This window comes from Paroedura picta, chromosome 6, assembly GCF_049243985.1.
Source record: "Paroedura picta isolate Pp20150507F chromosome 6, Ppicta_v3.0, whole genome shotgun sequence".
NCBI classification, from domain to species: Eukaryota; Metazoa; Chordata; class Lepidosauria; order Squamata; family Gekkonidae; genus Paroedura; species Paroedura picta.
The window spans coordinates 111,885,835-111,911,218 of record NC_135374.1 but is presented as its reverse complement, the minus strand read 5'-3'; the positions used below and the strand labels follow the sequence as shown (position 1 = coordinate 111,911,218).

General features: G+C 43.6%; 1 long non-coding RNA gene across 1 annotated transcript; it reads left to right on the top strand.

The window, feature by feature from the left end:
- Nucleotides 1–1,184: 1,184 nt before the first annotated feature.
- LOC143840780 (uncharacterized) lies at nt 1,185–24,398 on the top strand. Its single transcript, XR_013232403.1, has 5 exons — nt 1,185–1,310; nt 4,512–4,627; nt 8,263–8,419; nt 19,675–19,729; nt 24,129–24,398. It is a non-coding gene; the product is annotated as an uncharacterized LOC143840780 (long non-coding RNA).
- Nucleotides 24,399–25,384: the final 986 nt, after the last annotated feature.

The window sequence follows — 25,384 nt, the reverse complement described above, 5'->3', positions numbered from 1 at the left end:
GGCAGGATCCAGGCACCCCACCCAACATTCCTGCACCCAAACCAACTGCTCCTGATCTCCAGGCCAGCCCAGGAGGTTCTGATAGCCCAGGGCCTGGACTAGGCATTTTGGAATCATTTGCCTAGTGTGCAGCACCCACTAGACTGTAAAACCTTTTAATAATTTTATTCAACTGCAGCAGAACAAAATGACCTGAGGGGTTTGTCCCAAAAAAGCCTGTGTGTCCAACATGAGATTTTATAATATTCCATTGAAGGCAGGGAAAGATGATGCCTTTCAGGTCAAACCAATAACCTGGGGTCTCCACCCCTTGCACATCCCACAGGACCACCCATTGCCATTATGCTAAGTTACCGGCAAAAAGGTTACAAAAGGTAATTTCCCATTCTTTCTCAATCCTCTGGTAACATAAACAATGGCATGATATAAACAATTGTCTCTGGCCTTGAGAATAGAACATATCATCCTTGGTAACATTTCAAAATACAGTTAAGAACAGGAATACATTTTCTGGGCCTTTTACAAAACAGTTTGGTACACTAAGCTTTTCTTTACAGAACAATAATTTAAAAATATATATTATTTCACTCTCCTATACATCAGTTCAACTGAGTCCTGAAGGAAGAGCAGTGAGCCAACCTTTCAAAGCACTATCAAAGTACCTGGCTCATGATGTGCTGTCAGAGTAGATGGAGCCCAGGTGAGGCCAGAGTAGATGGGGCTCAATGCTTGAACCCCAGGTACAGCCATTTAGAGCAGGGGTAGTCAACCTCTGGTCCTCCAGATGTTCATGGACAACAATTCCTATGAGCAGGGGCTCATGGGAATTGTAGTCCATGAACATCTGGAGGACCACAGGTAGACTACCCATGATTTAGAGCTTTAACTTTGGCTGCCTTTAAGAGCTTCTCTATGGGTACAGCTGTGCGTTAACCTACACGTTGCCTTGGACATTGGTTCCTGCCCTATTCCTTCTTCAGGGAAGTTCTGTCCAACTGCTTCCCAGTTTTCACCTTCTGCTTTGGCTCCTGGACTTCAGCTCAGTACTTTGGACCCTGGACTTCTGACCTGGCTCCTGACTCAGCTTCCAATCATGGCTTGGAATTCTGGACTTTGTTTGGTTCTCGTATCCCTCAGCTGGACCCCAGAACTGGACTCTGACTACCCATTTGCCTTACTCTTTAGACTGTGAACTGCTTGGCTGGTAAGAAGACACAGACTGGATTCGACTAAGCAAACTGACAGTGATTTGGCCTTGGCTTCCCATCTGAGGATGTAGCTACTCTGACTCTTGGGGTATGGCCCAGTAGGTAAGCACATAGGATTTTAAAACAGCATGAAAATTCAGGTACTAGATGAGAGTTTTTGTTAATCTATGTACATGTTTATTGTGATACTTTGGTTTGGAATCACTCACTTGGCTGGCAAATGTTGGGGGCTTTTGAAAATTAAAGCCCCCCCCCCCAGATCTGGATGGTGGAGTTTATGTATGACCTAAGATGGAGCAATAATGCCGGGTTATCAGAGAGATAAAAAAGTGAATTGCATTAGGCTGCCAGAAGTAATTGTCTCTTTGTTCTTGTTTGCACAGCTCTAATAATTAAATCCCCTCCCAAAAGCTCTCCTTTCCTGCTTGTAATTTTATTAAGCATTCCACATGTATTTATACTCAAACAACTCAGGTACATCCTTCTATTTCCTTCCTCAAGGCATCTTTTCCTTCTCCTTTTAAAATAAATAAAAAGGCAAGCCTTTTCAGCCAATAAGAGATTTGACCATTGGTGGAATTCTATTTATCATTAGGCTGAAATACTTTATGTTATGTATGTGTGAAAATCCTAACACTTTATGCCTTTTCACAGCGACTTTTTGGTGGCTATAAAGGTAAAGGTAAAGGTATCCCCTGTGCAAGCACCAAGTCATGTCTGACCCCTGGGGTGACGCCTTCTAGCGTTTTCATGGCAGACTCAGTATGGGGTGGTTTGCCAGTGCCTTCCCCAGTCATTACTATTTACCCCCTAGCAGCAAGCTGGGTACTCATTTTACCGACCTCGGAAGGATGTAAGGCTGAGTCAACCTTGAGCCGGCTGCTGGGATTGAACTCCCAGCCTCATGGGCAAAGCTTTCAGACTGCATGTCTGCTGCCTTACCACTCTGCGCCACAAGAGGTTCTTCCTTTGGTGGCTATAGGTTTTGTCAAATGTATAATTCATAAATTATAACTAAGCCTGCCCCTGACCTGGATAGCTCAGGCTCCCCTGATCCTGTCAGATCTGAAGAAGATTTTGAAGAAGAGTTGGTTTTATACCCTGCTTTTCACTACCCAAAGAAGTCTCAAAGCAGCTTACAGTTGCCTTCCCTTCCTCTCCCCACATCACACTCCGTGAGATGGATGAGAGAGCTCAGAAAGAACTGTGACTGGCCAAAGGTGACCCAGCAGGCCCCATTGGTCTCAAAGTACTTTAAATTGTCCTCTTTTCCTGTAGGTGGGGCTAAGAAAGTCCTGAGAGAACTGCTCTGTGAGGACAGCTCTAACAGGACTGTGACTAGCCTGAAGTCACCCATCTGGCTTCATGTGGAAGAATGGGGAATCAAACCTGGCTCTCCAGATCAGAGACTGCCACTGTTAACCACTATATAAAGCCAGATTTCTGGGAATCTAAGCAGGGTCCACCCTCGCTCTGACTTGGATGGGAGACTACCAAGAAAGTCCAGGGTGGCAATGGTAAATCACACCTGAGCACCTATTGCCTATGGGGTCTCTATAAGTCAGCTGTGACTTCTTGGCAAAAAAGTACAATAAATATGAGTTAATGTGGACTCCAACTACTTATGGGAAAAGCTAGTTAATATGCTGCTGGCAAATTAATAGTTGATTGTGTAATTTATTTGCTTCAGAAACAATCACCATTTTCACAGACAGCAGCCTTAATGGAAGTGTGGGTTTTTTTGAGTGTTTTTAAAAACTGATATCCTATTGTCTGCCGCAGCAACTGTCCCAGTACTTAGCATTTATTTCCTCCAAATTCAGCCTCATTTCCTTTCACAGTCAAATGATGCTCTCATTGAATATTCATTTTCAGTAATCTTCTGTGTACACATGTAAGTCTGTGGGTCTGCTGACATTTGTCAGGAAAAAGGGAAAGCAACGTCAAACAGCTTAATACCTCAGTTTTCAAACTGTGCTCTGAGGAACCCTGTAGCTCCTTGGAAGCTTGGCAGGGGTTCCTTGGTGAAAAAAATGATTAATGGCAGAGAATCTTCCTGGATAGACAAGTTGTCCATCAGGACCAGTGTCCTGCTATAAGCGAGTAGGTGAAGATCCAACAGGCCTACTTTCTATGTTAACTGGTTGTACACCCCAGAATCTGCTACAGGGTAGAGGGAACTGAACACAGAATAGATCAGAGGTAGTCAAACTGCGGCCCTCCAGATGTCCATGGACTACAATTCCCATGAGCCCCTGCCAGTCTGGGAATTGTAGTCCATGGATATCTGGAGGACCATAGTTTGACTGCCCCTGGAATAGATGATACAGACAAGACAGCAAGGTGGACAAATCAAAGCACAACCATGAAGGAACCCCTGTTATGTAGCATCATTGGGTTAGGGTCAAAGCATCTTGGAAAGGGTGACATGGTCACCTGTTGAAAACCTGCAAGAGGGTGAGGAAACCAAGGCATTAGAATATTTTTGTCTCACTGTAGGGAGTTTAGGAATTACTTTATAATTTGAAACACCTGAGCTTTAATGTGAGTTCTTTGATGCTTACCATTTCTGTATTTGTAGATTTGTCCTTCTTGTCAATGTAGACTATCTTACAGATCTTTATAGTTTTAGTTCTTGGATTAAGGATCCTGTATCCTTTACATTCTAAGACATATCTTACAAAAATGCCATGCTTAGTTCTCATGTCCATCTGGCTTCATTTTTCCTTGGGAATGTAGGTATAGGCTTTTGACCCAAATGCTTTCAGGTGGTAAGAACAGATCATAATAGTCATAGCAGTCATAACAGAAATAATAGTCAACATCAAACACAACTTGGGGACATTTACCAGTTTGGCAATTGCAACAATTAAGAGAGGAGAACACCATGAGCTTGGGGACAGTGGAGTGGTACAATTGTCTGACAGGGATGGGTCCAGGCTACAGGGAGGCCTTCTGTCACTAGCCTCCAGCTAAAAGCCTGGCAGAAGAGCTCCATTTTGCAGGCTCTATGGAACTTCTCCGGACCTTATTAATAAATCCATCCTGACATACTTTTCTTCCCTTAACCAATTTCCCGGATTGCCTACCATGGGAATCCACTTCCAACCATGCCTCAATCTTGTCATGAATTCCATCTCTGATTGTGCTTCTATACCGTGTTGATTATAACGGGTATTTCTACTGGAGCCATTCCCTTTATTGTATTAAGTCTCCTGTTTTGTCCCCCCCCTCCCTTCGAATAATAAAAATGCCATTTAATCTACCTACCCACAGGAAACTTTTTTGCCTACCTACCCACAGGAAACAAAAATGATTCATTCAGTCGCTGCCTTGTACTGTTGTAATCGGATCCTGCAGAGTGCAAACTCTCTCAAGCTGAGCTATGGACGGAACGATCAAATATGCATGAAGCAGAGGTATGTGACATTCACCGAAATTGAAAGGAAAATAGTGGTGGATGGGTCCCATAATTGAGGGCAGGGCTCAAAACCCTCTGGAATGCCAAACAGGGAATCTGCAGGAAGGCTCGGAGGCATGGATGTCAAGTAATAATTATCAGGAAATGCAAAAAACAGACACTGAGTGACACACACTGGTGCATCTGACGCACGTCTTGAATTCTGTCAGGCTAAGATGGGATCGTCACAATGAATAGTCAAGATTCTGGAAGGCTGAGAGGATGTGGGGGTAGCTGTCTCCCCATCTTCATATTGGACAAATCCCTGGTAAATTAAGGGGCTGGAGCCCTCCTCAAGGCAGAGGAAGTATGCCAGAAAACAATGTCTGTCAATAGGTCCTTGCACCCCATGGTGATACAGTGGCCCTGGATATATTTATTAACTATATTTTCCTGGGCAGAAAGATCTGGCCATTGTGGTGCCTACCATGGTTACAACTAGATTAGATTACTGCAATGCACTCTACATGGGATGCTCTTGTTAAGGGTTTGACAGCTTTAACTGGTGCAGAATACTGCAGGCAGGATGTTGAGTGAGCTGGTCTTGACCCATCCACACTGGCTCCCAGGTTGTATGTGGGCACTATCTGAAGTAACAGGTCTTGACGTTTAAAGCCCTGTAAAGCCCTGCTTGGGATCCACATACTTGTACCTACCTTACCACTGTGGTCTTCTTTGGAGGCCCTGTCTTCTGAGATTAGGTAAGGTCACAGCCTGGTAAGGTCACACCCCAGGTGAGAGTCTTCTCAGCTGTGGCACCAAAACTCTGTCCTTTGTTTCCATCTTCCACCAGTGGTTGAAGCCTTTTTTAAAATGTCACTTGGCATTCCCTCAGTAATCCCTCCTTCCTGCCCAATATTTTAATTGTTTTTTTTACATCTTTGTGTCTTTGTATGTATTTTAGTTCTGTTTTAAATTGCTTTAATTGTGGTTGCTGGTTTTAAAATGTTTTAATTTGTTAGCCACCTTAGTGGCCCTTGTGAGGGCAGAAAGGTAGGGTATAAACTGTGTAAAATAAATACATGCATGAGTTTTGCAGATTTGCGACATGCAGAACAAGCCAGACTTAAGTTACTGAAGTAATTTCTCATTCTTTATTAGCTACAATTTCTCCTTTCGATTGCTTGACGTGGTCTGATATTAAATCTAATCAGATTTATCTGGTAAGAGGTTTTTGAGTGCAGTGGTCATTTTTGTGTCTTTTTTTTTGCTTCATATCGTCAGACAAGCGACAGCTACTTTCTGAGGAAAAGAAAGAAGGGAAAAAAGACTATAAAAAGTGTGCCCTTAATAACTGCTTTGTATCGTTTCCAGGTGCCAAATTGAGTGATATGTTTTCCTCTTTGATTGCACCCATCATGCCTCTGTGAATTGCCTGAGAAAAAGCTTAATTAGATGAATGTAGCGAGGAGACAGACAAATGATAAAAGGATAAAACAATTAAAAGTGCTTTCATAACTAATGTATTGCTTTAAAAAAACCCACCTTTCAGCTCCTTCATTTGGTGGCTGGGCCCAGTCCATTGAGGGTGGACAGATACCTAGTATTTATTGTGATTTTTACAAATGGCATTAACTGCATTTTAAAAGTGTAGAAATAAATGGCAATCATAAGCAAGTCCTTCAAGAGAAGCTTTTACATTTTCTTTAAAAAAAGGTAAGACATCCTCTCTTAATAATATATCTAGTAGTTATTTAGATATTTATAAGTGGGAAACTTTGCAAGGACATGTGCTGTGTTCCAGTCATCTGCTGGGCAATGCCAGATCCTTGCATAACGTGGTCCTTAATATCTTTCCTGCGTTTTGGTTTGACAAATGCTGGTTTCTGTGCCTGCTGTGCCACACTGTCTTCTTGGTTTGCCAGAAGTCTCCTTCTTAGGAATGCCTAGCCTATCTATGAGTGACAATTGGCAGCTCTAGGAATCCCAGGGCTACCTTTTATCAATTCTGGGTTGTATCCAGGAGTGATGTAGCAAATTTTCTCTTCCACTGTGCCTACAAAGTGGGGACCCTCAACCTTGCCTGCCTGACATTGGGCAGGGAGGATCCTTTAGGGACAGAACTTGCAAATTTCATCTCTTTAATAAAAACATAAGACATTGGTTAATTAAAATGGAGCACTAAAGACCCCAGCTAGATGTGACCATTGGAAGGGTAACTTGAAATGTTCCATGGAACACAATGGAAATGAAAACTGATGTGATGATAAAAATGAACACACACAATCGCAAAAGTAGGCCTTCTGAAATTAAAAATTCCCGACTGGGAAGTGACCCATATATAAGTACTAGCATAATGCTCTTCCATATTTTACAAAGGGCACTTCTGTATCTGTTGTACACTTCAAGGCTACCATGTGAGCAGACCTCAACCCATGTTTAGTTATCTACTTACTTATAGAAAGATGACTGGGCAAAGGAGGTGGGACTTGTAGACTATGGTACTTTGTCTGGTTTGTACTGTCTCTTTCTGTTAAGGAGGGTCCTACCATATAATTTTTGCATCATTTAACATGTCAATGCTTATGCTTTGTTTCAACTCTATTTTAGATTACCTCTTGGTTCTAGATTTCCGCAAGGCAATTATGTAATTTGCCTTGAGTTTCATTGAGGAAGTTGGATTATAAGCAGGCAGTGGGTGGGTGCGGGAGGTTCCCTCCCGGGCCCCTCCCCCCACTGGGGGGAAGGCAGGCAGGCAGGCAGGCAGGCAGGCATAGAGTAAGGGAGAAAGGGAGAGAGAGAGAAAGTGAGAGAGAGAGAAGAGGAGAAAGGAGAGTAAGCGATTGGAGAAAGAATGGGAGAAAGAAAAGCAGAAGAGAAATGGATGGATGGGAGCAAGAAAGGAGATTAAGGGGTGGGTGGATGGATGAAAGTGGCTGTCGGCCGAAGGTGGCCCAGGTTGGGGGGTGGGTGGGTGGGTTGGGAGGCACTTCACACCTCCTGATTTGTCAGTCTGGGGGCAAGGGGCCAATCGTTGCCCCCCCATGCTGGACCGAGCCCTCCCCCATACACCTTACTGCTTTATTTATACCGCTCCTGCGGAGCGGTGTACAGATAAGAAGAGCCCTGCTGGATCAGACTCAATAGTTCATCTAGTCCAGCTTCCCCTGTCACACAGTAGCCAGCCAGTTTCTCTGGAGGGCCAACAGCAGGGCATAGAGGCCAAGTCCTTTATTAGAACATAAGAAGAGCCTTGCTGGATCAGACCAATAGTCCATCTAGTCCAGCATCCTGGCTCACACAGTGGCCAACCAGTTCCTCTCAGTCACCATGACAAGTAGTCATTGATTGATTTATCCTCCATGAATCTATCTAGTCCCCAGTTATAATTTTGAGACATCTCCAGGACTCATCTGAAAGTTGGCAGCCCTGTCTAAATGACAATCCTTTTGCTTTCAAAACCATAAAAGTTAAGAAGCCATTTAGAAGGTACAATGGAAGAGTTTATCTGATCCGATATACTCAGATAAAATATTACTCCCAGTGTTAAAGAGGCAAACACATAATCTAAAGTCCCATTAAATTCTATGGTTTCCCTCTCTGTGGGCTCTCCATACTGACTAATTAACACAAAGGTCATTGTTCTCATTTCAGAATACCAACAGATCATTAAAACAGCACATCTCTGATTATGTTGATAGATGTGGGAGCTACTATTGAGATTGAAGATTCTATTTCTTCACAGAGGCTGAAAACAATCCTCATAAATTTAACAAGAGGATAATTCATGGAGCAATCTGTTCTCTTCAAAGTAAGTTTATCCTGTCACTCTTCTTCTCTCCAAAGGATAAAGAGGAAATTGTAAGTTATAAACATTTCTCAACAGACTACATCTGAGACAACACTGATCGTTAAAAGTAGTGGTTCAGAAAATCCGGGCATTCCCCCAGAAGCTTGAGGGGAAATGTCAGAAATGATGGAGAAACTTCTAGGCCCAACACTGCTGGTTCCTTCCATCAATAAGCAGCAAGAGTCCAAAGCAAAGTTAGTGGAAAAACAAAATGACCCCCATTCTGCCTCTCACCTTTGACCTTCAAGGCAGAGAGTCAACTAGACCGTTTACACATTGGGAACTTCACTGCCCCAGCTCCTGTGCAGGAGCACAAATCAGGGGCGGATGAGGTACACCACGCCAAGCGCTCCCCCGCATGGGTACAGGAAGAGGTGGGGCAACCTGCCACGACTAAAACTCCATCCTGCAGCCCGGCATGGAACCTCCAGTGCATAAACGGTCCTAGGAAGGCCATTTACCTGTCTAACGAACTGGCATGTAATGTATCAGTGTGCTTATGATGTCAGTATTTTATTGCTTCAATATGCTATGCTGTTTGATGCTGCACTGGGGTTCTAAGGGTTCTAAGACTGTTTTTCCTCAGGCCCAACATTATTTCTCTGTGGCCCTGATACGCAGCTACTGTATATTGCACAATTCTCATGGGATCACGGCTGTTGTAGCTGACCACACCAGCAATCTCTTTGGGATTTGCTCAGGATCCATTCAGTGAGTAATTAGGGATGCCACTGTTTTATAGCTCATTTCCAGGCAACAGAGATCAGTCCCTCTGGGGGGAAATGGCTGCTTTGTAAGGTGGGCTCTGTAGCATTATACTCCAGTGAGGTACCTCCTGGCTCCAAATCCTGTCTACTCAGCTCCACCCCCAAAGTCCCTAGGTATTTCCCATCTTAGAGCTCGAAACCTATAAGTGATCAGGATTTAGAAGCCAGCATCTACCTATAGATTGCTTTCACTGACATTTGTAGGCATTTCAGAATATGTGCTCCCTTTCCTCACTTATAACATAGGTGAAATAAAGTTCCAAGTGAAGCCACAACAGTTCAACAACAGCTTTCCCCTCCCCCTTTGTTTTTTCCAAAATGAAAGGAATTTTGCATCAGGAGAATGCAGGTACATTTGAATTGTGCTGTGGTGATTATTCTACCACCATGTTGGTTATTGGTGATGTTATTATTTGAATTATGGATGCTGCTTTAGGTCTTTCTGGGTTTTCTTCCTTCCTTTTCTTGATAAAATAATTGCATTTGCAATTACAATGACATGATAATAGTCTCAATAGAAAAATAATTTCTACAGTAAATCACGTCAGTTATGATCAGAAATTAATTCTGGGAATATGCGAGGTCTGTAGGGTGCCTGATTCAACAACATAAGAAGAATATCCTACAGGGGGCATCAGAGGAGATGTGTAAATTAGCATATTTAAATCAGGAACTTTCTGATATTTTTCAAATAATCTTCTGTGTCCTGATTGGCTTAGTTGGAGACTTCCTGTCCCTTGGAGCACACTTCCTCCCTCATTGTCTCCAGAACGAGTATTCAGTTAAATGGTTAGAATCAAGACTGTTTCTGCACTAGCGACATCGTTCAAATTTCCCCCCTTGCTTGCTCCACAGCAAATGAATCCCTAGAAACCCAATTTCAACTTTTCAAGAGGAGTCTAATGGGGGTCTAATTCCCTCCCCATCCCTCCATCCATTTAGAAAAATATGCTTTTTTAAAAAAGGGGTGTGTGTCATTTTGTTACAATACTGTTTCTAAGAAACAAAAGTAGTCGTGCACAGCAGTGTTATAATGTGATAACCCAGAGTTTTTTTTTAAATATGTTAAGGAGAATTTGGGGGGAAGGGGGAGGCAATCAAGGGTGCAGAATGTTGGGATTAAAGGACACAAAGAAAACAAAGGTGCAAACAGGCACCCTTTTGCATAGAACACATGTTTGGAAAAGGGGAAGGGTGTAAAGCTCTAATCGAGGCCAGAAAGACTTCTTTGGGGCTGGAAATTGTCAGCACGTTAGAATTTGCTGACCTCAAAACTCTTTGGGGGACATATACAGAGAGACAGTCCTTCAGGTACAAGTGTAGGTCATCAGTAGTCTGCCCCTCCAACTACCCAGCCTGTGGGCTAGTGAGAGTGGGACTGAAGAGTAGAGGCTGAGAAAGAAAGTTCCACCAGGATTTAAATTAGTAGTAGTAAAGTTATATATCTATCTGTTTGGCACAACCCACACCTTAACTGAAGGGTCAAATTGCTAACACTTAATTAGACCCTTTGGGTAAAGATAGTTTAGTATGTTCTTTTTTTCACTATGATGTTAAGTTTCCCCCCAGTTCTTTAAAAAATATTTTTGTTTGGTCACATGCACTCTCTTCTGAGAATTTACCAGACAGGTCAACAATCCATATATTTTATTAAAAAATAAAAGAACCAGAAAATAAAATAATATATTTGTACTTCTCAATATTTCATATAAAGCCTTTGGTCCAGTACAAGGGTTCCGTTAGAAGATTTTCCATCCCCAGGGCATGATTTTCTTGCTGCCCCCTTCCTCCTGCAGCAATTGTGACATCACTTCCTGTTTCCCCCAGAAGTGATGTCATAACTCATGTGATGTTGGGATCTCCATGGCTTCATTCCCAAGCTCTTGCTGTTTCCCAAGTACTGTCCTGATGTGTCTGGCATATGCCAGAGAGGAAGGTCCAAGTATGTACATCCCCATGGGTTAGGGTTGCCAGGTCTGGGTTGGGAAATACCTGGAGACTTTGATAATGGAGCCAGAAGTGGGCAGGATCTGGGGAGGGAATGGAATCCCAGTGAAGTGTAATGCTATGGAACCATTTTTCTCCAAGGGAACTGATCTATGTTGCCTGGAGATTAGCTATAATTCCAAGGGATCCCCAGGTCTCACCTGGAGCTTGGAATCCCTAACACAAGCTGGTTAATTGCAAGGGCAAAATACTGATGGCCTCATTCTGTGTGGATTTTGAGGGGCTGGGCTAAAACTGGCAAGACAAATTCATTCAAATAGGATTTCTGTGGCTCAGTATCCTTCACCATATAAAACAATGCAAACACTTGGACAATAGTGGTGGATAGATATATACGGCTCTATGCCTCTTGAGTCCAATTAACTGTCTGGCTCTTGTCTGCACAATTTTGTGGTGAGCCAAGTCTGTCTCCTCAAATCCTCCATGGTGCTGGATTCTTCCAACTCACTCCCTTTTCTAAAGGAATTTGGTTCCATCAAGTTGGGCTTTGCAGTGAATAGACTGCAGCATACAGTTTGAAAGTCATAGTCCTGAAATAACAAGAGAGCAGCAGCAATAGCTCCAGTTAGACTGCATTTAATTCCCCACCCCCATTTACTACTTAACATTTCACAGACATTATTTGCAGTTAGTCTCTATAAGGCAGGCTTTCTCAACCAGGGTTTCATGATAGCTGTGACATTTTCACTATTTAGGTAACAATATTTTCCCAATCAATGTGTGTGAGCTTTACCACTCCTGTCAGTTCAAATTATTATTTCTAGGAAGAAGGGACTTTTGCCACTCTCCACTATAACTTCTTAATAAAAAGCTTTAAACGGTTTAATATCTTTCATAGGGTGTTCCTTTGTATAAGGCATACTTTGTATTCACATGGTGTGCTTGTGTCACTTCACACCAGATATGAAGTGTACATTCAGCTTCCACAGTCAGTTTAGTCAGAGCCCTGGAGTAGCCTGTGTTGCCTGTGAGTCCCAGGCAGCCATGTTCCCTTGACTTCCCAAGACACATGACCTGGTTTGGCCCAGAGGATCTCTGACATCCTTTCTCTCTCCAAACCTCCACCTCAGACTCCTCCTACAAACACAAAGCCCTTTCTGACTCTTCAACTTCACTTTGTGACTCTCTCAGTGCCCGTTCCTCTCTAACTGCCACACACTGACTAACGGCCTTTGAGGCCCCTCCTAGGCCCCTCCCCCTTCTCCTTCAGGAGTGCCCCCCACTGGGGGATCCTAGGTCCTACCTAGATTCCTTTGGGCCCCGAGCTGTATGGATCCATCATGGGGAATTAATGTTTAAAATATTTTTAAAATTTGTTAAAGATTTATTGGGATTTATTTATTTATTTATTGGATTTATATACCACCGGTCCTGACTGGGCCCAAGGCAGTTTAAAAGAATAAAATACAATAAAACCCATAATAATAAATACTATTAATACCATGGTGGCAGGCAAAACCACTAACTGTCTATTCCCCTCGTTCAGCCAGGGGACAAGCATCCTGCTGTTCTCCTAGTGGGAGTGAGGTACCAGAAAAGTCAGATGGGCACAGGGAGTCCTAGATCGAATGTCGGGGCCCCACTCTGGCCTCAACCATATGCCTGGTGGAAGAGCTCCACCTTGCAGGCCCTGCGGAAAGCTGATAACTCTGGCAGGGCCCCTAGCTCTTCCTTAGGCCATATATGATCCTGTTAACCCACCTATTCCCTCCCCAAATGGCCAGTGATGGGCCTGGAGAGGGTGGGAAGGGGAGGGGCCCCTGGTGGGCATGTACACAGCCACATTTCCAAGCCATATTCTGCACAATTGTACCACTTTGGGGGTTTCTTGAAGCCTGATGAATGTTTCAGGGATTTCTCTATGGTTAAAATAATTGAGAAAGGTTATAATAGCTCCAGAATATCTCATCTACCACCTCAGTAAAACAGACTTACCACTGTTAATTTCCATTCAGTGACTCTGTCGTACTTGATTAAACCATCTAGTTCTTGGGGCAGGGCAAAGAGAATATCTCCATGGGCTGCCAACTGCTGGCTACACACAGGACAGAAGTATGGCTTCTGCAGAAAAATCCCATCTGTTCGACCCATTCATTGGTATCTCAGATTTGGCTCTCATTGGTCCCTGGCTTTTAATATCTTTTACCATCTCTTATTCCACAAGTTTTAAATATGACCTACCCTTTCCTTTGATGCATAATTTTATAGCCAGTGTGATTTAAAAACAAGTTATTGCCTTTTCACAGGGCTGGAATACATACAGAACATTAAAGAAGATAATGAGCTGGGGGGGAGCTGTACCCCACTTTTTATTACCCAAAGGAATCTCAAACAGATTTACAATGTACACAGGCCTGCCCTTAGCCCTGACCCGGAAACTACAACTAGTTCAAAATGCAGCAGCCAGGATCCTCACGGCAACACCGTGGAGGTCTCATATCCGGCCTATTCTCCACCAGCTGCAATGGTTACCAGTTGAATTCCGGATCAGACTAAAGGTTCTGGTAATTACCTTCAAGGCCATACGCGGTCAGGGCCCAGTGTACCTGAGGGACCGCCTCCCCGCCTATGCCCCCAAAAGAGCTCTGCGCTCTACTGCCTCCAATCAGCTAAGGATCCCTGGCCCTAAAGAAGTCCGCCTGGTCTCGACCAGGGCCAGAGCATTCTCTGTTCTGGCCCCCACCTGGTGGAATGAGCTCCCAGAGGAGATCAGGGCCCTGATGGAGCTTAAACAGTTCCGCAGGGCCTGCAAAAAGGAGCTCCTCCACCAGGCATTTGGCCGAGACCAGACGTAATCAATCAGCGACCAAGGGCCCCTGCTCCCCCCCCTCAGAATCCCATCAATAAGCCCTGGACCTGTTTGTATTACTATATTGTTTACTGTTATACTGTGTTGTTATTTGGTTACAATTATTAGTTATCAGTTATACATGTTTTACAGACTGTTTTATGTATTGTTCTCTGTTATAATGTAAACCGCCCTGAGCCTCCGGGGAGGGCGGTATAGAAGTATGATAAATAAATAAATAAATAAAATCTCTCACTCTTTGCCTCCCCACAATAGACGCCCTATGTGGTAGGCAGGGCTGAGATAGCTCCGAGAGAACTGTAACTGGCCCCCTCATGTATCTCAAAGGTGCTTACAATTGCTTTCCTTTTCTCTACTCCACAACAGATACCCTGTGAGGTAGTTGGGGCTGACAGAATCCTTAAAGAACTAGGATTAGCCAAAGGTCACCCGGCTGGCTGCATGTGGAGGAGGAGTGAAGAAGCACTCCTAACTGCTACACCAAAAACACAACTTTAGAGAACAGGCTTCTTGATATAAATGAAAAAACACTGAATGACCATTTCACACCACAGGTTGTTGTTTCAAAGCCCCTCGAATTGGTTGATTGAAAGGAAATTCCTTGAATTTTGCCAAAGCCGTTTCAAGGGTGCTTGAGAGCATGGAATGAAAGCAAGGGAGTCTTTGGATCCAATTTCACGTCAGCCATGAATTCAATGGATGCTTAGGCAAGACAATGGGATGCTTGTTTTGCTCAGTGGAAAATGCTTTTCTCATGGGCTGGGTTGGGAAATGGACAAGGCCACCCAAGGTTACCAGTTTCTAGGTGGGGCCAGCATGTCTCCCAGTACTAATGTTGATTTCTGGACGATGAGATCAGTTTCCCTGGAAGAAATGGGAGCTGTGAATTGGGGTGGTCTCTACAGCATCAAATCTACAAATTGAATACATAATATTAATAAGAATATTAATAAGAATAATAATCTTTTCTGTCTTCTTATTCATCTCCTCTGATATCCCCTGCAGGACACTCTTTATATCCTTCTCAATCATGCACACTGCAGATCTTGCATTTTCCAACTAATAGTTGCCTAGTTTAATGGCAAACCACCTCTACTTTTCTCTTCCCTCGCAAGCCCCTTGCTGGGGTGGCCATAAGTCAGCCATGGCTGGATGTCCCATTTACATACCCGCAGTTGCCCAATCACACTGCCACAGGGAAACAGCTAAATGAGTTTGATTCCTTGCTTTACTCCTCTTTTAACTGGGATCTTTTGGACTGTGTGGCTTTGTGGAGTGCATGTTACAGACAGATAGTTGTTTTCATATAATATACAGATGAGGCTAGACAGTCTGCCATCGATTGTAGAGGTTTCTAGTTTTCCCCACAGTCTGGGTTGAGAGATACTGTCAAATGCCATTTTGTAGTCAACCAAAGTTGCATTGTTTTGTGGTGTGTTGCTCTGCCAGATCACGTAATATCAGGCCCTGATCTATGGTGGGACATCCGTTTCTAAAGCCTCCTTGTTCATCCTCAATGATGTTGTCTCTGTCTAGCCAATCCCAGAACGTCCAACATAGATGTTTAGCACAGAGTTTGCTTTCCATGCCCAAGAGGCTGGCTGCTCTGTAGTTTGAAGCCTCCAATTTTAGCCCTTTCTTGTAAATTGGATTAAAGATAGAGCCAATCCCCAATCACTTGGGAATGAGTTAGATTTAGGCAATTATAAACTGTATTTCTTGACTCCGAGCTGTTTATTGACAATGTGTAAATGCGCCTGCTAGAAGGTCTATGTCACCTTTATTTTTACACCAAGTTAGAGCACATTCAGTTCACTTCTGTCAATATATACAACATGTCGGTTTCTGTTCTTCCTTTTCGTCTTACCTTGTCATGTTTACTTTCCCTTAAGCCTCCTTTAGAACATTCCCTTGGAGGAAGTGAGGCTGGGAAATCTCTTCATTTATAATTGTACGGGCCATGCAGGTGATCTTGCAAGGCCACAGAAATAGTAACGCAGTCAAATTATTTTCACAGTCACATCAGCAGCATGAGAAAATAACAATTTAAAAAAGTGTATCAGTGGAAAGGCATCTTGCTTTAAGCAGAACACAGCCTTTGGAATATGTACTCTGAAACGGAAGTGCAGTGGATGTTCTGGAATAAACTTCTTGGGTTGTGGCTAAGAGGGTGAGCAGCTTGGTGTGGTGGGTAAGAGTAGAGGCCTCTAATCTGGAGAACTGGGTTTGATTCCCCACTCCTCCACATGCAGCCAGCAGAGTGGCCTAGGACAAGTCACAGTTCTCTCAGCTTTCTCATCTGCAGCTACCTCACAGGACTGTTGTGGAGTAAGGAGGGGAAAAGAGCGGGGAGAGGGGAGGGAATCTGGGTCTCTGAGAGGGAGGAGTAGGCAGGGGACAAGAATTCTCACCCCTTATGTTGATGTTCCACATAAGGGGCAAGAATCCTTGCCGGTAAATTTTTAAATAGATCAGTGAATGGGCACTAGGAAATAACTAGAGCACTGGCCAAAAACATGGATCATCAGACTTATTTGGAAGAGTAAACCCCCTAGAATCAGCACGGACATGCTATAAGAAAAAACATAATGGAGGAAGGGGAGGAGTACCTAATGTAATGTATTATCATTAAGCAGTCAAGAGAAATATTATGAGATGACTGGCTCAAGATAAGAATCTACAGGCACTTGAAGTATCTGATAAAAGGAAATTATCAGCCGTTATTATCTGGTTTCAAAAGCATACATAATTTTTGTTCTGTAAATGTTTGCCTATTATATTGGGGTGAAAATGGAAATGGGCATTTAGTCCTGGCTTATCATCACTGGTGTCAATATTCTATAGTGAGGAGATGTTGGATCTAAGTTCATAGGGTCATAAGACAGCAACAGGAAGTGGTTAAGTACATCTAAGGACTTGACAAAAGCTAGTATGAAGGATCCTGTCTAAAAAGTTAACGAGAAATTATTTCTACCACTTGCACAAGGAGTCCCCAACCTTTGTAAGCTGGGGGGCGGAGTTTTGGAATTCTGACACAGGGTGATGGGTGGAGCCACCAAAAGGCTCTCAGGAGCAGTGGACCCAAGCACAAAATGGCTGCTGCAGTGGGTGGGGCCAGTCATTAAATAACAGGGAGTGAGCTTGTGCATAACTCTAGTAGTGAATTTTCAGGAATTCAGGCTGCAGTTCTGTTCAGCTTTTAAAATGAACAGATTGTTTTAAAATATGTTGACTATGAAAATTAACTGATATGATTACAGGACAGGAAGCCCTCCAGGAATTAACAAGAAATTTGTTATTTTATCTTAAGGATCTGGTCCAAGACACTGATTTTGTCATGGTATTGAATGTATCAGCCATTGTACTGATATGCTTAGCGACTTATGAGAAACATTCAAAACTTCCCAGTCTCTCGGAGTGGGTGTATAAAAAATGGGAAATTGCCCTCCTGACTAAAAACGAATGGATGTATCTGGCACTAAATCCTATCTAGACAACGTTCTTGGATAACAGATATATTCTTTATAATGTTTTTGGTATAATAAGCACTGCAATGGGATTTGACTATAATGTTTGCAGACATTATGCATTCGCTCTGCCTTTCTTTTCCCCATTATATGTCTGTCTGTTTTTGTGTTTGAAGAAGAAGAGTTGGTTTTTATACCCCACTTTTCATTATCTAAGGGAGTCTCAAAGTGGCTTACAATCACCTTCTGTTCCTTTCCCCACAACAGGCACCCAGTGAGGGAGGGGAGGCTGAGAGACCTCTAAAAGAAACTGTTCTGTGAGAACAGCTCTAACAGGACTGTGATGAGACCAAGATCACCCAGCTGGCTGCATGTGGAGGAGCAGGGAATCAAACCCAGTTCACCAGATTAGAAGCTGCCACTCTTAACCACCACACCAAGCTGCATCTGAACAATCCTTTTAAAACAAGCATGAGTGCCTATGGAGAACTGATTCATGCTCTTTGTTGTTCTGTTTCCCTGTGGGGAAACGGAGGTTTTGTGACTGTAATGATCCCTGTTTCTGTGTTATATTCAGCCTAATGCCTTTATTAAGCCCTGAATTAAGTTTCTCCAAAGATTTTCTAATATAACTTGGAATTAAGATGTGAAGAGTTCCTGTTTGCAGAGAATTAAGCTGTCATTTTTGACATTCTAATATTAACTAAATGTCCACTGGTGTTGTGTAGCATAGTATGCTACAGCACTGTGACTAGAGCAGGCTTTCTCAGCCAGAGTTTCATGAAACCTTCAGGTTTCTTGGTGGTCCTGGAAGGTTTCCCAAATGGGTGGGACTTAATTAATTATATATATATATATATATATTAAAATGTTAAATATTTATCGGGTGATATGACCATATAGGGTCAGGTTGACCCATCTCCTCTTCCCAAAATGGCCAGTGGTGAGCCTGAAGGTGGTGGGAAGGGGAGGGGCCCCAGGTCGGTGTGTGAACAGCTATGTTCCCCAACCATATTCTGCACAGTCACACCACCTCTGGGGATTCTTGAAGCCTGAGCAATGTTTCAGGGGGTTCTCAATGAGAAAAAAATTGAGAAAGGCTGGACTAGAGCACTGAGCTAGTGAAGGAGAACTTGGGTCATGAAGCTCCCCCAATGAACAAGAGTCAGTCAGGTCTATTCAGCCAAACTACCTCACTGGGTTGTTGTGAGAAGGGGGGAGAGAATACTGAATAACATTCTGAGTTCCTTGGTGGAAAGGTGAAATCAACATGTAGGAGAAAAATTGGTTATTTTAATGTTGGTATACAAAAGATTTACTTTTTGAAAAAAATGCTGAAGAAAAGGACATATGAACAAAACACATGGGGCTAATTTTGTTCTGTTCTCTCTAACTTTTGAACTGTTCTCGGACAAAATGATAATAATAATAATAATTAATTAATATTATTAATTTATTTATTTTATATCCTGACCTTCCCTCATTGACTCAGGACAGGTAATATCAGCTTTAATTGTAAATACATAAATAATAACGTTAATAAATTTATATTTAACTTCTAAAATTAATTTAGAAGCTACCGCCTCTTCCAATTTAAACTCTTACTGAGGGGTGGGGGGAACCAATCAGTGTTGAATGGATTTTGATGGTTGGATGGGGTCTATTCTCATATACTAGGGGTTTCCAAAGTGAGTGGTATGCCCTCCTGGGGGCTGTGGAAGAATCCAGGGGGGCAGTGAGAAATTGGGGAGACAGTAGGGGTGCAGCAGTCTGACAAGATAGTGGTAGCAATAACTGAGGAAGACCCCCTTAAGGGTCGAAACATGTCTGGTTTGGGGTCCTTATATGTTCCATGTGTTTATGTTGAATCTATGCTTGCTGTACTACACAGTGTTTACGAATGAGAATAACTTTTATCATGTGCACATAATTATAATACATATATTTGGATTTTAAACTGTAAAAACATTTTTTGCAGCTCAGCCTTGAAGGTTCCTAACTTGTCAATTTGGGTTTTTGTTTCCCTGTTTGTTTGTTAACCCAAACAACGTCATATGGACGTCCGTGGGGCTTCTAACTTAGAATCCTACCGTTTCCAAATGTCAGTATAGAATTCAAATGTTCTTGCTGGGGCCACACAGTTCACAATGTTGCCATGTCTCCTAGAAATGATAAAGCTTGAAAGGAAGGACAAGAGAAGGACACAATGGACACCAATAAAGTAAGCAAACAAATAATTATTTTAACCAAACTATTTATTCTTTCACTGACATTTCTTGAGGTGTGAATTAGATATCCTAGTACTGAAGACTATTTTGTTTCCTTCTGCAGGAATTTTGTTTATGAGTGCATTGTGCTTGGTTTTTAAAAATGCTTCTTTTTTTTAATAACAGCATTGCTTCTCTGGGTCACTGTCCCCTAAACCTAAAATTCTTGTGTTTTTCTGGGATGAAAGGCACTTTAATGTTCCCAAGCTCTCTATAAACTGAGGAATGACAAGTAGGCAAGCCACCTTGAACCACAAGGGACCAAGCCCTATGAAGACAGGTTGAGGGACTTGGGAATGTTCAGCCTGGAGAAAAGGAGGTTGAGAGGGGACATGATAGACCTCTTTAAGTATTTGAAAGGTTGTCACTTGGAGGAGGGCAGGATGCTGTTCCCACTGGCTGCAGAGGAGAGGACACGCAGTAATGGGTTTAAACTACAAGTACAACGATATAGGCTAGAGATCAGGAAAAAGAAATTTCACAGTCAGAGTAGTTGAGCAGTGGAATAGGCTGCCTAAGGAGGTGGTGAGCTCCCCCTCACTGGCAGTCTTCAAGCAAAGGTTGGATACACACTTTTCTTGGATGCTTTGGGCTGATCCTGCGTTGAGCAGGGGGTTGGACTAGATGGCCTGTGTGGCCCCTTCCAACTCTATGATTCTGTGATTCTACAATGCATTCCTTGAAAAGCTGGGCTTTTAGACCCCCTTTTTCACTATCTAAAGGAATCTCAAAGCAGCTTACAATCATCTACCCTCCCTCTCCCCACAATAGATACCTTGTTATTTTTTTTATTTATTGTATTATATTAGAAACCGCTCAGAGTGGTTTATAGTGAAAATTTTCATGGTACAGTTCAAGGAATGTCATCATTCAGAACATATAATATTTCTAACAGTAAAATTCCTGGCAAATAGAAGGGGAAGAAATGGAGATAGTGACAGATTTTATTTTCCTGGGCTCCAAGATCACTGCAGATGGGGACTGCAGCAAAGAAATTAAAAGACGCTTGCTCCTGGGGAGGAAAGCTATGGCAAATCTAGACAGCATCCTAAAAAGCAGAGACATCACCCTGCCAACAAAAGTGCGTTTAGTCAAGGCTATGGTCTTCCCAGTTGCAATGTATGGCTGCGAAAGTTGGACCATAAGGAAGGCCGAGCGTCAAAGAATTGAGGCTTTTGAACTCTGGTGCTGGAGAAGACTCTTGCGAGTCCCTTGGACTGCAAGGCGAACAAACCGGTCAGTCCTAGAGGAGATCAGCCCTGACTGCTCTTTAGAAGGCCAGATCCTGAAGATGAAACTCAAATATTTTGGCCACCTCATGAGAAGGAAAGACTCCCTGGAGAAGAGCCTAATGCTGGGAGCGATCGAGGGCAAAAGAAGAAGGGGACGACAGAGAATGAGGTGGCTGGATGGAGTCACTGAAGCAGTAGGTGCAAACTTAAATGGACTCCGGGGAATGGTAGAGGACAGGAAGGCCTGGAGGATCATTGTCCATGGGGTCGCGATGGGTCGGACACGACTTCGCACATAACAACAACAACAGTAAAATAAAATATTTTATTTATGTTACAATAAAATATATTTAACATTTGGTATTAGAACATTATAACCGTATAACTTAGCAATTGTATATTGTTTGCTGCACTGTGATTTGAACCCTTTCATCTGTGGGACATGGTGGGTGGTGAGAGGGGCCTCTGGGCTTTAGCTGGTGTAGCTTTGTTGACCTCAACTGAAAGCTTGGTGGAAGAGCTCCATTTTGCTGGCCCTGCAGAATTGTTTTAATTCTGGCAGGGCCCTGATCTCTTCTGGGAGATCATTCCACCGGGTGGGGGCAAGGCCCTGGTCAATGTATGTAGGTGGGGCTAAACCTCCGTTTTGCCATGTAGTGTTTCCTCAGCAGGCCCACAGTGCCAGAAGGAAAAGTCAAAAAGTACACCACAAAAGAGGACTTCAATAGAAGAGCAACATCCTAGAACAGGGGTGGGCAAACTGTGGCCCTCCAGATGTCCATGGACTACAATTCCCAGGAGCCCCTGCCAGCGAATGCTGGCAGGGGCTCATGGGAATGGTAGTCCATGGACATCTGGAGGGCCACAGTTTACCTACCCTTGTCCTAGAAGAATATTTCACAATTGCAAAACTCTATGCAGTTCAAAGAAACCAGGCATGACCCAAGGTGATAAGGCCACAGATGAAACGATACATGGCAAAATGGAGGTTTATTAGGGACATAGGTGGCGAGCCTATAATGACGGTGTAGCAGTTTGGGGAAAAAATTGACTGTATTTGCATTCTCTTAAAAGAATAGACACATGATTTGGGTTTAAAAAATGAGTGTATGTTCCTTTTTATCAAGTTGGGTCGGTTTGCACAGTGACCTTTGCTTGTTGTCTACTCAGACTGATAGAAGCACTTCAGGGTGTCATGTAAAAGGACTTCCATATCACCTGACTCCTTGGATTAGAAATGCCAGGAAATGAACTTGCATGCAAAGCAGATGCTCCACCTTTGAGCCAGCGCTCTGCCCCAAACTGAAAGTAGAACTTGTGCCTGTTCTCCTTTGCCATCTCTTTCTCCTGTGCAGGCATATCCAGTCAGGTCCTAATATCATGTGTAGTTTAGGCTCTGCAGGTCCTAGCCCTTCTCATCCAGCATCCTGTTTTGCATAGTAGCCAAACCAACCAGTTCCTCTGGATGGCCAACAGTAGGGCATAGAGGCTGAGGCCTTCCCCTGAGGCTGCCTCCTGGCCCTGAGATTCAGAGGCTCTGGAGATTCCCCTTAGTTCCCCCATGGCTAGAAGTCACTAATAGATTGATCCTCCATATTTAAAACTGTTTATTCCTGTGGCTATTGCTACATCCTCTGCGAGCAAATGCCACATTTTAATCACTCTCTGATTTCTGGAGGAAAAAGCTGCCACAGTAATGGGAATTACTGCAGACTCATGGGCCCAGATAACATCTGGTTACGGAAACAGAACTTGTGTTGCATGCAGATATTTCAACTGATCCTGTTTCCTGTATAATGGGTTACATATTGAGGCTGTAATGTAATGAATCTCGGGGCAGATTTACATTCCGTGATATGTGCATGCTCTCATGACTGAACCAACTTTTTTCTAGATGCGATTTCCACCCCCCACCGCCCAGTCAGGAGTGGTTTAAGGATTTACGATGCCCTAGCAATGTACAATTGTGGTAGGAGCAGCCAGGTTGAGGACGGAGCCCCCCCCCCCCCACAGTGGAAAGGGACGTAACTCTGGATGTCCTAAAAGAGGGGAAAGAGGGGAGGAAGAGAGAGACTATGATCCATGAGGGAGGAACCGCACAAGGCCCCTGGAAGCAGGGGGCCTGTAGGACATGCTATATGTGCTACATGGATAAACATTCCCTGTCCCCCCCCCCCTCGCGCCATGTGCTTTCAGGAATCCAGGAAGTGGTATGAAGCTGTACATCAGAAAGCAGAATCCCACTCCCCCCCTTTTTTTTGTCAAGCCGGAAATTTTTTATCTTTATTATTCTGGTCTGCTATTTCTTTTATGCTTTTTGCAATTCATCAGCCAGCTGTGATTTGCACAGCTTCCCTTCGGCTCCCTCAATGGGATGACGACCCTACAATCAGCCTTCATTATCTTTCCTTGCTCTTCTATTAGATCCAAGCACAGAGGAAACACTTTGTAATTACCCTAGGCATAGTTCCTACATGTTAGAGATGCCCGTCCATGGGATTAATAGATATTGCTGGGGGGGGGGGGGGTTTGAAGTGGATTGGGTGGGGGGAGAAGAGGCATCCATAATCACACCATCCAGATGGGCTGGAACGTGAGTGGGGAAAAATCCCACCAGCAATTAAGCTTGTTTCTTGCAACAGCAGCTGTGCAGAGCCTCTTGCTGAATATTGAGCATTCTTCAAAGGAGCATGCCATGGGAAAGCGCTTCGTTTAAGAAGAGGGATAAGTTGGGCAGGGCAGAGGCTCTGGGAATTGCTGGTTTTAGGAGAGTTCCTGTATATTGCAATTGTAATAGTACACTTGGAGTCAGACACTGAGATCGGAGAGCAGGCCAGGCCTGCAGGAGGGCAAATCAGCTGGCTGATGTTATTTTGGTAGCATCCGCACAATGACGATTCTCTTTGTTCCTTGCAATGGAGCATCTGCACATTAATTTCCTGTTCAGCTCTAGCCGTCCTCCAACTTCCCCTCACTATTACTTACAAAGTAGAGGGGGGAGAGACGACTGCCTGCATCTTTACCCTTATATCTCTGCAATGAAAAGAGCTAGATTTTTTTTTAAGGATGTGGGGAATGCAAGAAATTGAGTCTTCTAATATTACTGTGCCTTTATATCCAGGCAGCATGTAAATGTACCTGGACTGCTTCATAAAAGATCACTGTGAAGCACAGGGGAACCTGGAAAGTGGAAGATTAAAAGATGACATCATGTGAATGCCAAAATAAAAAGCTTGGAAACATGAATAAAATGTCTGTCTGGAAGCAGCCTCTGAAGCCTGAAAGCAGAAGGCCAAAAAACTGTTCTTACTGAAGGCCGAAAAACAGTGTATTATTGATGGTGGTTGTGGCTGTGTATGTGTATAGTCTTTCTGAGTTCACAGATAAAGAAAGATGAATGGCTTCAAATGAGTTTAATATGAAGAGTAAGGCTCTTTCCGCATGCCATAAATATAGTGAAATGCTAACCTGGTGAAGATGCTATATTTTTGGCGTTCCACATGACGTCGCCAACATCCAGGGTCCAAGCAGCAAACCGCTAGCTACATCCTCCATTTTAAAGTGCTAGCTGGAGAAACGCGTAAAGTAGATTCCCCAACCTAAAAAGTATAAGCTAGAGCAAAGCAACCAGCAGGCCATCAGCAAAGGAAATATGTGGAGGCAAAGAAGTGCTATTCCGCCTCCAATGCCCTCGCACCCACCTCCCTCTCTCTTCTCCTGGGGGCTTTTTTAAAAGCATACTACCTGGAGCAAAGGATGGGCATTCAATTGTGCAGGGAAAGCTAAGAAAACCCCCCCCACAGTTTAAACACAAAGCATGCCTCTCTAACCCCTACCTCCCCCCCCCAAAATAATTAGGAGGCTTGTACAATGGCCCAGTTTGGCGGCTTCAGATGTAGCTCCCATGTAAGTCAATGGTGCCTTTGACTAAAATGGGAATTTCAGCTTTTCCGCCTTTCCTGAGGCCTGGAGGAGTGGGTTTGAGGTACAATTTCAGGGTGGCTCTGGGAGGCTCTTCACTGACTCCCCTCCAAATTTCAAAAGGATTGGTCCAAGGGGTCTGCTTCTAGGGGCCCCTGAAGAGGGTGCCCCTGTCCCTCCATTATATCCTATGGAGGGGACTCCAGGAGACTATACCGCAAACCCCCATTCCTCCAGGCCCAGGGAAAAGTGGAAAAGCTGACATTTCTATTTTAGTCAATGGAGGAAGGGGATCAGCTGCTTGTCTTGATTGACAGGTGGAAAAGAGTCGTATATAAACCACGTTGCTCTCTTCTGCCATTTTCAGCAGCACTTGTGGAGGGGAAGAAGCATGAAAAGGTGGCAGACTGCAGCGAGACAGCACAAAGATAAGGAATGGCCGGAGGTGCAATAATA